General features: G+C 30.8%; 1 protein-coding gene across 1 annotated transcript in view; it reads right to left on the reverse strand.

The window, feature by feature from the left end:
* The window catches only part of LOC114324817 (acetylcholinesterase-like), an 82,353-nt gene that overhangs the window by 42,138 nt on the left and 26,633 nt on the right, over positions 1-13,582 (reverse strand). The window contains exon 2 of the mRNA XM_028272688.2: positions 9,939-10,022. The gene's annotated coding sequence lies outside the window, so the exon portion shown is untranslated. The remainder of the gene's footprint in view (positions 1-9,938; positions 10,023-13,582) is intronic.

Here is a 13,582-nt window from a genome sequence, read left to right on the forward strand (position 1 = left end):
ACTAACTGCAAACATCACTACTGAGGCTCTAGGGCAATTACAACAAGGCAGGGGCGTGCGGTGAAATTTGAAACAGGGGAAGCAATTTATAAAAAAATTGTAAAAACATCTATTTATAATGTAATTCAATTCTTCTACCATTTTTCGAAAACTTGTCTATAACTTCCTTGTACAGACGTGGATATTGTGACATTTCTTTAATCAGATTATATTTAATTGAAAAAGAAAACAAGAAAAATCCTTTATAAAAGGTATACTTACTACTAGGTATACTGTATACTCCCTAGGGAGTAAAAGTACTTTGTCTCCCTAGTGACGAAAAGTAGGTACGACTTTCCTCCCTACAATCAGGTCAGGAAATGTATACTTTTGGTAGAGGTAGGTGGAAAAAAATATTAGTAACTCACTGGCAATATTTATTGTGTCAATACTCAATATTCTCAGTCTCATATAAAGCTGTTCTGAAGGTAATGAAATCAAGTCAAAATATTGTCCATAAAGACGCATCAAAGATTTTGTTTGTTATTCAGGAAAATGTGTTTTTCTTAATGTATTAAAATTGCACAGCTAAGGAAAGTCTCGGTCATCAAAATTCTTAAAACCTATTTTCCATTCGTTGGCATATTTGATGTAAAATCTGGTAAATAGTATAGTCGGCGAGTCGGCGCGGCGGTAGCACGATTCGACATCTCAAACATTATCAGTGCGTACCTAGTCGTTTCCTTTTAGGCTCAAAACTTCTTGCCATCATATTATTTGAGCATTTTTCAAAGTCATCTCTTTTTGTTAATAATATCTTTAAATACGCTAATTTTTTTACACAGAAACCAATCTCGTTTATCTTGCATTGCAATACATTAAATAAATTATCTGAGAATAGAAATATTTCTGAAAAAAGCTAAGTTATAAAATAAAATTCAAATAATCTAAACTATCCAAAAATCCTCTCGAGCTATTTATGGTTTCTGTATCCCACTTTTCACATTTTCACCATTTTCCAAAACACTAATACATATTTTATAATTTATTTATATAAATAATATTTATATTTAGTATTTATAATATAAATAATTCTATGTATTTATTTATATAAATAATTCAATAAAATCCATCTTCATACTTTCAAAAAATCAGTCAACGAAGCCCGTCATTGTCAAATGCTGGTAAATCCCATTTAAATTCACCAAAAACATCTTCGTATGCAACTGACAAAACTGCTTATAAGCTAAAGATATACCCCAAATTTGAACTCACCGCTCACCGTGTAACCCCGATGATTTTTACATAGGCTGGAGTCGCTGGAGAGAAGCAACTTAAAAATCAGATTATTCCGATATAACTCCGAATACCACCGTAGAAATACGATCATGGTCCGAGTACGGAAGGATGCAGCATGCAGCGCTGCTTATACGAGTATGAGTACCTATTTCATTGCTTTGTTATTTACTGTATGACAAAAATAGAGTAAAATACGTTTGTCTTTTCTTATTAGGTAGGTACTTGCTGCTTGTACTACATAATTAAATATTCTCGTATGCAACTTAAAATCCTGCTTATTATGTGTTTGTTCAATTTTTTTTAAATTATCTCAGTTACTCAGTTGGTACGGCATTACTACGGAAACCAAGGGAAGCAATGCTTCCCTTGCTTCCATGGACTGCACGCCCCTGCAACAAGGAGAAGACAAGTGCTGAAATCAAATGATAAACAACTTACAATATCTACAACCAGGAGAACCAACATATTGGCCTATTTATCCAAATAAAACACCAGATTTCTTAGATTTCTGTGTGATTAAAGGTATCTCTCTTAACTATTTAGTAGTAGAATTATGTTGGGTATGTCAAACTAATCTCCTGTTCTAATTAACTTAGACTCCAAAGAGATACTCAGAAATAAGCCTCCAGTCCTAAGCAATAACCAAACAAATTATAACATATTCCGATGTGCATTAACAGAAGAAATAGAAACGAACTTGCCACTTAAAACCGAAATACAAATTAAAAACACAGTACATCCTTCTACTTCCATACAACAGGCGGGATGGGGTGCTACTCCTGAATAAATAATATGGAAGAAAAGCATAAATTGTTCACCGAGAACAACAAAACTTTATTGACGAGAAAAGAAAACTTAGGAGAAAGTGGCAAAACACATACGCACCTACTGACAAAGTAAACCTAAACAGAATTAGCAGAAACGTTAAAAATCTGTTAAAAGAAGAAAAAACAGGAGGATAAAACCTCATTTAGAAAATCTGACTCCGTTCAAAAATACACACTACTCTTTATAAAAGATGACGAGAAAAGTAAAAGGGCTACAAGACGCCATACTTCCTTTAAAAAATTTACATTTTACAAATTTTTCTGGTGACAGATGCCGAAAATTATCGAATCACTTAAAAGAAAAACCCATTGACTACATGTACATTATTTTACTTTTTATAGAAATGTAAAATAATTGATATTATAAAAATAATCTTTTTTTAGCACTAAATAATATCTATCAACACTAATCAACAGTATTGAGTCCATTTATCAGACTAGTACCTCTAGAACAAGAAGAACCATTTCATTAAAACTCGCTCATATTAGTCATATGTAATTAGCACAGTCTATTCCTCTCGTAACACCGCGTACCGTCTAATTCAAATATTTGAGGCGAAAACGTTTCTTCTTTTTTGCCTCGTTTTCATTTTTGTTACGGCGTAAAATGCTTTCAGTCACGACAGTAAGTTCTTATTGTAATGAGACTATGCTCTCCTATAGTTATCCAGCTCTCTGGAACATCGCTTAGATATATTCAACGAGGTGGCCTTAGGCCTATTCCACTGCGACATTTTTAGATGTATTGTTGTCTTTTAATCCCAAATTACATTCTGTAGGTCGACCTTTTTTGAATGGTCTAAGTCTAATAGACTGAACCTTCCACATGGTAGGGGAGCCCAAGCGGGGATTTTTGCAGTCACTCGAGCGCGTCAGATTAGCATATGGTGAGAAACCTGGTACTCTGCAGATGCACCTCTACTATGTATTGGCTCTTAACACAGGGGAGTTCGTTAAGGGGGGCCCGAAAAAAAAAATCTACCCTTAAAAAAACTCGAAATTGTCAGATTATGATAAGGTAGGTTAAGTACATGCAAAAGAGTGTATATTTCAAAAATCTGACGATTTGAGCCGGGCGTAAGGAAATGGGTGAGTCCCAAAGTTTCACAAGAAAAAAGCGAATATTTCGCGAAATGAATGGCAGATCGAAAAACTAAAAAATGTATGCTCAATATTTTTTAAAAATCTATCCAACGATACCAAACACGACTTCTCACGGAGAGGGGTGGGGGGTAAATTGAATATTTTATTTACGAATCCCGCGATATTTCGCGAAATGAACATCAGATCGAAAAACTGTAAAATACACTTATTCAATATTTTTGAAAAATATGTCGAAAGGCACCAAACACGACCCCCCATGGATGTGGGGTGGGGGGTTACTTTAAAATCTTAAATAGGAACCCTCATTTTTTATTGCAGATTTGGATTCCTTACGTAAAAATAAGTAACTTTTATTCGAAAAATTTTTTCTAATTATGGATAGATGTCGCAATAATCGGAAAAAACGATTGTTGGAAATGGAAAATTAAATTAAAAAATGGCAAGCGCCCACTAAAATGGAAAACTTTACTTAACTTTTTTTGGTTTTAGGACCTACTCTTTACAACCCAATAGGTCCCCAAAGCGCTCGAGTGACTGCACATTTAGCATACTTTGCTCCCCTACCAACATAGCTGTTTGACGATGGCTTTTCTTCGCTTAATGCATATAACCGCAAATATGTCAGGCTGTTACACTGACTTAAAATATGCTCTGTTGTTTCTTCCTTAACTGCCTATTCAGCTTACAGTACCCTGTTAGCAGACCTACCATGGCTTTTAGCCCGATCAAGGAACACAAAATTTTACGAAAACCTCCAAAAAAATAAAGGAAGGATGAAAATTTGAGAATATGTAGGTAGTTGAAATTGTCTATTATTGTATAAGAGAAAGTTTACAATTCTGCATCACCTCTATTTTACAAAAATTGGAAAATACGGGGTGAAAATTTTTTTCTCGGGCTGAAAAAAAAATACGTTCAAAATAAGTCCGGAATTGGATATAATGACTAATTCTAAGCAACTTTTGTTCTATAGAGTTTCTTTACAAAGTTAATACTTTTTGAGTTATTTGCTAGTGAATATGTTCATTTTTAACAAAAAAAAAACATATTTTTGGACGGTTTTTCGGAGATAACTCAAAAAGTAAGTATTTTAGCGAAAAAAATATTGTATAAATATATAATAAAAATATAGCTTATAAAAAATTTAAAAAATGGTGTATGCGTGAGGTCGGCAGACACAGTAAAAGCAGAGTTGCCGCTAATGAAAAGTAGGTTCTTCTTCGTCAAATTCCAAATCGGATATTTCAATGTGAAATAACCAAAAAACGGAGCACTTTTCTGGGAAAATTCATTACAACTTTTTTAAAGTGCTTAAAAAAGGTTTAATTTTGTTTTTTAAAAAAACTTCTAATATTTAAAGTTAGTGAGTTACGCTCAAAATATTGTTGGTCCCTTTTATTTTTTAGTAAAAAATGGCAAAAATCACCCCCTAATTAGCTTCTCAAATAAAATTAATCGTTACCGCTTTACAAGTTACTTTATTTATGTATTATTTATATTATCTGTAAGTTTCATCGGTTTAAAGTGCTCAGTTTTGAAAAAAAAAAAAATAGTGTTTAAAATAAAACATTTTCTTTTACTTTGAAAAAATCAGAATTGTTTATGGAATTAACTTAAAAATTATTAGTAATACCAAAAATCTCAAAGAGTAATAAAATGTACCTTTTGCTTTTCTGAATATTTTGATTTTTTGTTTTCTCGTTACACAAATATTGGTTATGCTAGGGCTGTTCCAAATTTCGCCTGAACTCGTGATTAGTTACTCGCTCAAGCCATTCTAACTACATCTTTTTCAAAAAGAAGCACTTTGAACCGATAAAACTTACAGATCATATAAATGAAAGATAGACAAAGTAACTTGTGAAGTGGTAATGCTAAATTTTATTTGTGATATTAATTAGGGGGTGATTTTAATGATTTTTTTACCAAAAAATAAAAGGGACCAACAATATTTTGAGCCTAACTCACTTACTTTTAATGTTACAAGTTTTTTTAAAAAACAAAAATAAACCTTTTTTTAAACGCTTTAAAAAAGTTAAAATGAATTTTCCCCGAAAAGTGCTTCGTATTTGGGTTATTTCATATTGAAATATTCGATTTGGAATTTGACGAAGAAGAACCTACTTTTCATTAGCTGCAACTCTGCTTCTACTGGGTCTACAGACCTCATGTATACACTATTTTTTTCAATTTTTTATGAGTTATATTTTTGCTAAGAATATTTTTTCGATAAAATACTTACTTTTTGAGTTATTTCCGAAAAACCGTTCAAAATCATGTTTTATTGTGTTAAAGATGAACATATTCACTCGAAAATAACTAGAAAAGTATTGACTTAGTAAAAAAACTCTATAGAACAAAAGTTGTTTAGAATTAGTCATTTTATCCGATTCCGGTCTTATTTTGAATGTATTTTTTACCTTCAAGAGGGGGGCATTCCCTTCCATTTTTGTAGATGTAGAATTGTAAACTTTTTCTTATATAATAATAGACAATTTCAACTACCTATTCCCAAATTTTCTTTCTTCCTTTATTTTTTTTGGGGGTCAGATTGTTCTTTGATCGGGCTATTTGACTGTTTTGCTATCTTTGATTAGTAGGTCCGCCGTAAATTTTGGCGAATGTTCTGTATTGAACTGTTTTCACCTGGTAAACTCCTCCACCATTCCAGAGATTCGTTTTCCCTCGAATCGAATCGAAAATACAGAAAATAGATACGAATTAGTCTAATCCTTAAAGTCGAAGCCCAAAGTTTACTCTTATAAATATTACATGGAACTGGACGGAAACAAACAAAAAAAAGAGTAGAAAAGTAAAGATTGCAAAATTGCATTTTTTTAAGTTTAGTATGAAGACGATGCAATACTAATCTCTCAAAGTGAAGATGATTTACAACCTATGCTGCACCAATTTAATATAACCACCAGAAAATTTAATATGTTAGTATCCCAAAAAAAGACAAAATGCGTGGATATATCAGCAAATCTACTAAGATCTAAATTAGAGCTGGAGGGTCAGATAATAGAAAGAATGATGGAAATATCCAGACATCACACTAACTACGAAAAGCTCTAAACAGAAGTGAAAGATCAAGTGAATGGCGCAAACAAAAAAGAAACAATATGGAGAAATAAATAATTACACTTTTATAAAAAAGAACTTTTTTTATAATAAAACGTTTTTATTATTTATAGGACAGAATATAAAATAATTTGACGATATAAAATGCTTAAAATTCCAAAAATTACACTATAATAAAAAAGTACTTTTTATAATAACGCATATTATGAGAAGAGCACTTGAAGGATGGGAAAAAGGCATCTCCATAAATGGTCATGAAATAATCAACCTACGTTTCGCAGATGACACAGCCCTTCTTGCAAATAGTCAAGCAGAACTGATTGATCTTATACGACTCGTTGAAAACGAAAGTCAAATATTTGGTCTGCAATTAAACATATTAAAGACAAAGATCATGATAGTGGATAGACTACATAACAATCATCCACATATAACCCCAATTGATCGGTTTGAGGTTGTAAGCTCATACTTATATCTGGGATCATTAATCACAAACACAGAGTCACTACAGGAAGAAATGAAACGTAGATGTGATCTAGCAAAAGTTGCTACAGCAAAAATGCCCACAATATGGAAGATGAGCTTGATCTACCGCTTAATATTCCCAATACTGACCTACGGATGTGAATCTTGGACCCTGAGAAATTCGGAAAGAAGAATGATAGACGCCACTGAAATGTTCTGTTGGAGACGAATGCTACGAATTCCTTGGACCGACCATAGAACAAATAATTCAATTTTAAGAGAGCTAAAAGTTAGCCAACGACTCTCCAGTAAAGTCCATCTCCAACAATTAAAATACTTTGGACATGTTATGAGAGCAAACACAGAAAACATGGAAAGACTCATTATACAAGGAAAGGTGGAAGGCCGAAGATCACGAGAAAGATCCCCAACAATATGGATCGATCAAATTACAGGAATATGCAAAAGACCTATGCATGAGTTAAAAGAAATGACCAGAGACAGAGATCTTTGGAGACGGACAATACACGACATCACGTCGACCACTACACTCCCTCCGGGGGGGTTGGGGGGCAGGATTGAAGAGAGAGATAATAACACGGTTTTGTTATATACAGGACACAACATGTTTCGAAAGAATAAAATATGAATTTTTAGTAGGTGTATTAACTGTTAAAATTATAATTCCAAAAATTACACTAGTATAAAAAAGTGCTTTTTATAATACCACGGTTGTTTAAAATGGTATATATAATAATTAACTTTAAGTAAAATATGAACTTTAAGTAAATCAACTTTTAATTATTTATTAAAAAAATTAAAAAAATATACGCAACAGCGGTGTTCGAACTAGGGAACTCTCGATCTGCAGTCTAATGCCTCTGACCCTCCATCAATTTGTAGATATCGATTTTTTAACGTACTTTAAAATATCATTGCATTAGTCACATTTTTAAAATAGTTTGAAATAAAAAAAAATCGATTTATCCATGCAGGGTGATTGATTAGTGGGGTAAAGCTTCGTAGATCCGTTATAGTAATAGATAGCAATAAAAGTTAATAACCAAAATTGTAACCAACTTTAATTACAGAATGATAATCAGTAATAGTAAATTGTCAGTTTTAGACAATTTAGTCATGGCTTGCCTAAAATTTGGATAGATTTAGACCCGTAATTAATAATTTGCTCTGAAAAATGAAGATATCTCGAAAACTAATAAATTTAGACATAGGGAATGTTATATAAAAATTAAAGTACGGTAATGGTACTTTTTGATACTGATATAAAATACAGGGTGTTACATTTAAAATTACTGAGAAAATTATGTACTTGCGTTTTGACTCACCCTGTATTCAATATAAATAAAATTAGCAATATCGATTATTTATGAAAATTTTGACAATAAGTAAAAAATATGGCATTAATAAACCATTGCCGTTGTGCTTATTTTTATTTATACAGGGAGTTAAAATTTATTACTAATAAATTATTTTTCTTTCTTTATTTGCTACATTGTTACATTGATTACCGGATTGAAAATCAGTAATCTTAAATTATCAATTTAAAAAAATTCAGTCATGGCTTATTTAATATTTGGAAAGATTTAGACCCCTAATTAATAATTTGCTCTAAAAAATGAAAATATCTCGAAAACTAATAAATTTAGACATAGAAAATATTATACAAAAATAAAAGTACGATAACGGTATTTTTTGATAGTGACATAAAATACAGGGTTTTCCACTTAAAATTACTGAGAAAATAGTGTACTTGCGTTTTGACTCACCCTGTATTAGATATAAAGAAAATTAGCAATGTCAACCATTCCTAAAAATTTTCACAATGAACAAAAAAATATGGCACCAATAAACCATTGCTGTTGTGCTTATTTTTATTTATACAGGGAGCTGAACTTGTTACGATTTTCATATAAAATTGGTTATAACTTTGTAAATACCCTGCATAACATACTAAACCATTATATTTTTGTAATGGAGATGTTAAGAAGATTTTAACTGTAAAATAAAATACGGGGTGTTCTATTTAAAAAAACATAGTTTTGATCTATCACTACGTTATCGAACACCCTGTAACATTCTAACTAATTTTGTAATGTGAAGTTCAATGTTGGCTATAATTTTTGTTATTAAATTTTATCGCTATCCATTACTATAACGGATCTACGGAGCTTTACCCCACTAATCAATCACCCTGTATAATAGAAGTTAAATATTGTATTGTTAGCGGGTTGTAAGCTATTCTGAAAATTTCAGGTACCTAGGTAGCCTAGAACTATTTTTAAAATGGATCACAAAATTTGCGGAGACCGTGACAACAACCAAGCCTATATAAAAACGTTTTAAAATATCAAAAGCGAAATGAAAAGTAGAATCTACAAAACAGTAATCAGACCAAAAATCACAGGCGGCAGAAACACGAACTAATACAGAAAGAACAAAAATAATGCTAGAAACAGCAGATAAAACCCCTCAAAAAATTGATGGTAAAACACTATGGAACAGAACTAGAAGTACAAATATACGACGGAGATGCAAGGTGAACATTATTAATAACTGGGTAAGAAGCAAACAGAAGAGTAGAATGGAACGACCACATAAGTCGAATGACAACAAATTGAGTCGTAAAGACGGCTAGAGAGGGTTTTCATCCATAGAAGATGGAACTTAAAGAAGAAGACGATAACAATTGATATTCTAGAAAAAATATTTTTTAACACTAAATACTTGAATTCATTCAGTTAAAGAATTACCTAATCCAACACTGACTTCGTCCATCTCATTTTTACTCACTCATCGGTTGAGATCTGTAACTCTCGTGTAGGTACAGTATACACATGAGCGTTCTAAATGGTTAAGTGTTCTCCTCAACGAAAATATGAGGAAAAGCTAATAACAAGGCGTGTATTGAGTTTAAATGAATGATGAAATTCTAAAGGCTAAAAGAGAATTTTTTTCGGAGAATTAACAGAAATTTACAGACCTATTCAAAACATTCTTTTAATATAGATGTTTCAGAAAATTATTTTCACGAGGTAAAAATGATGATGGATTAATTTCACGGGGAACTCCAATTTACCGTGTAAGTAAAAGCAGTCGGAAAAATATCATCTATAACATTTAATACGGAGTATTATTTATAATATTTGGTTACAAAATACTTACAGAACAAAATAATTGTCAACAGTATGAGGCTAATGGCGGCATTTTTTCTCGCATTGTAGGGCTAACACGTAAACCCCGATGTTCCTGAAACAAAAAATTAATACATATTAAATTTAAAAATAAAACAAATCAGTTAGGTCCCGTTTCAGCCACAACAAACAAATCAATGAATAGTATTCGTCGAATAAAATTTATTAGACGTTTATATTTTTATTTTTATTCAATATAATTTTGATTATTTCATTCATAGGAGATTCTGACCAATAGAAAGCTACAGAAATCTGAATTAAATTGATAATTTTTGATAATTGCCCGTCGTTAAGTATATTACGTCAGATACCCTTCGTTGCTACGAAAAAATACATTCAGTGACATTAATGACAATTAATGTTTTAAAAATTATAAAAGTGATGACTTCCAATCGTCAAATATTTATAAAAACTTTGTGTTTAATTGTACTAATTTGTACTTACATAAATGAATTACAATAAAATTTTGGTTTTGAACAGTTTTATTCATGAAATAATCGAAACAAATTGCACTCGAACTCTAAAATTAATATAGAATTTTAGAGCTCTTGTGCAATTACTACTGATAATTTAAAGTTAAACCGACGAATTTAATTTCTTATAAATATTTACAGCGAGATTAACTTGACAATTTATGCGAAGAGTAAATATTTATTTGAGAAATAAATAAAATAAGTCTTATTTGACGTTGGTAAAATGGATAAATGTCAGTTTATTGGTCCAATAACTTTATTCATAGAATAAACTACTATTTGTCTTTGGTGAAACAGGCCATTAGAGGTTTAAAGTAAACATTTATATTATATTAAGTATTACGTGCCGAAAAAAAAAGAATACAGTAAAATTAGACTAAAACTAAATAAGTATAAATATATGGTACGTATTCCATATATTCAAATATAGTAAGATAATTATAAACAATATGTAAGATATCGTGATACCGATCTGATCCGAATGAACAAAAGGGTTGAAGTGGCAGACTACATTTTCACCAATCGGCTCTGGCAGGGCAAGCTGGTAAGTGAAAGGGTACTTTTGTCCTGAGACTGAGAAATCGGTCTCGAAGGTAGATAAATCTATAATAATAGTGGTCAACGGTTTTAAGCATGAAGAAGGCAACGGGGAACCACTGGATTAAAGACTCGAAGAGAACCCCTAGCACACTTAACATGGCCATGCTAAATGATGTAACAAAATATTACTCATCACAGGCATCGAATACCAAGATCTAGCAGAGAAGGACAATTATTACAAGACGACATATACTCCAATATTATATACTCCAGGGAAATAAGCAAAAAATAGATCATGCTCGGGACACTGCATTATCCAGGTATCTGACAATGAGAACTTTTTTAGTTATTTCAGACTTATAGGAAAAAAGCCTACCTCTTTCATGCCTAGAGTTCGGGGCCGTTTTTTAATAATTAACAATTTAGTGCAAAACTCGCGATTTTTTCGATTTTTTGCACCCTATTTAAAGCTAAATAGTTGACATAAAACTACAAAGTTTGATTTTTCAGAACATTGAAAAAGCCTCAAAATGCTGATTTTTGAAAATTTAAAATTCCATTTGTTGCTTCGCACACTGCAAAATAAGTGCAAATCGTTATTTGCTAATAACTCTTATTAAAACTAACGTATAACTCTGGTGTTTCATCCAAAGTTAGGTATTGAGGTACTTAACAAACCCTCAAAATTTGAGGCCCATCCATTAATTAGTTTAATGTCCGACTGGTATATTATTTGACAAATAATGACATGATTTCGAAGTCAGTTAAGTATGATGTAATGCCCTAGGGCGTTATTTTGAAAAATAACGACCTTGGGCGTTATATTTAAATAACTAGTTAAATACTGTCAAGTTGACAAATAAAAACCTAAGTAAAACTGTGGTTACCACAATTACGTTATGACTATTGCTGCTAAATCTACTTATTTAAAAACTAATTAATTCAAAATTCATTCAAATTTTTTGCATATAAAAAATAATTTAGTCGGACATTAAACGTTGAAGGCACCACGGGTATTATAGATAATAACGCTTTCGGTCAACGTATATACATCGGGCCATAGGCCCTCGGTATATATACCATTGACCTCAAGCGTTATTATCCTTATAATAACTTTGGTATCTTAATAACTATAAAAGTTAATCTATTTGTTTATCCCAGAGACCTTTGTTTTGCAATAACATAAGACATAAAATAATGAAGACAAGGCAATTCTGCGTATACCAAATAAAAGTAGGAGTAGAAGAGTTATACTATCAAAATGTATTAAAAATAGATAAAAAAGTTGTTTATTATAGTCAAAAATTATAATTCCAAATTTTTGAAATTTTGTAGTTTATAAACATTTAGAATAACCTTAAAAATATTGTCCGCAAAAAAAAACTTTTTACATATATTCGAAAAGCTGGTATTTTACGCTAATTAAAAAAAATGTAGTTCAAATGGTGACTTGTCGTGGTCGTGATAAGTGAAGGGGGAGCTGAAAGCCTATAAATCCACAAATTCAAAAACTTAAAAAGCAACTTAAACTTAAAACTAATATCATTTTCTATATCTCGGGATCTACTCAATGAATTTTGAATTTTCTTTTTTTATTTGTATATACTTTTTGTGTACATTACAAATATGCAATTTGTTTAGACATTTATTAATTAATAAATAGTCCAATTTGTTTTAACAAATTTTTAGAAAAAATAATTTTTTCCCAAAAATCAATTTTTTTAACGATACTATCATTATCATTATTAATCATAGAAAAATTTAAAATACTCTTTATTGAATAAATTATTTTCAACAAATCATTATTAAAAATAATTTATTTATTAAAGTGTACTTTAACTTTTAAATATAAAATTAATTAATAAAAAAATTGATTTTTGGAAGAAAATTATTTTTTCAAAAATTGTTTAAACTTGTTTAAATTAGACTGTATAGTAATTAATAAATTTATAAACAATTACATATTGAAATGTACGTAGAAATTGCATACAAATTAAAAAAAGAAAGACCAAAATCCATTGAGTAGAACCGAAGATATAGAACATTTTAGTAGTTTAAAATTGCTAATTCGGTATTTAAACTCGGTTCCCCCTAGTCACCATTCGAATTAAATTTTTGAAAATTCGTAGAGGGTCCTTTGAAAGTACAATGTTTGTGAACATTTTTTGACAAAAAATACAAATCCCATTCTTTAAAATGGCATTAATTAGCTGTGAATTAAAAAAACATGGCTAACTTTGGCTCAAATTAACCTAGGCCAAATTTTTTTAATTGAAAATTTGTGTTGAAATGCCAGCTTTGCAAATGTGTGAAAAGATTTTTTCTGTGGACAATATTTTTAAAGTTATTCTAAATGTTTATAAACTACAAAATTTTAAAAATTTGGCATTGGGATTTTTGACTATAAGTAATTTTTTATCTCTTTTAATACATATTGATAGAATAAGTCTTCTACTTTCACTTGGTCTTCGCAGAATTGCCCTATCTTCATTATTTTCTGTCTTATGTTATTGGGAAAAATAGGTCTCTGGGATAAACAAATACAGGGTGATTGATTAGTGAGGTAAAGCTCCGTAGATCCGTTAAAGTAATAGATAGCGAT

This window comes from Diabrotica virgifera, chromosome 4 (assembly GCF_917563875.1).
Source record: "Diabrotica virgifera virgifera chromosome 4, PGI_DIABVI_V3a".
Lineage (NCBI taxonomy): Eukaryota > Metazoa > Arthropoda > Insecta > Coleoptera > Chrysomelidae > Diabrotica > Diabrotica virgifera.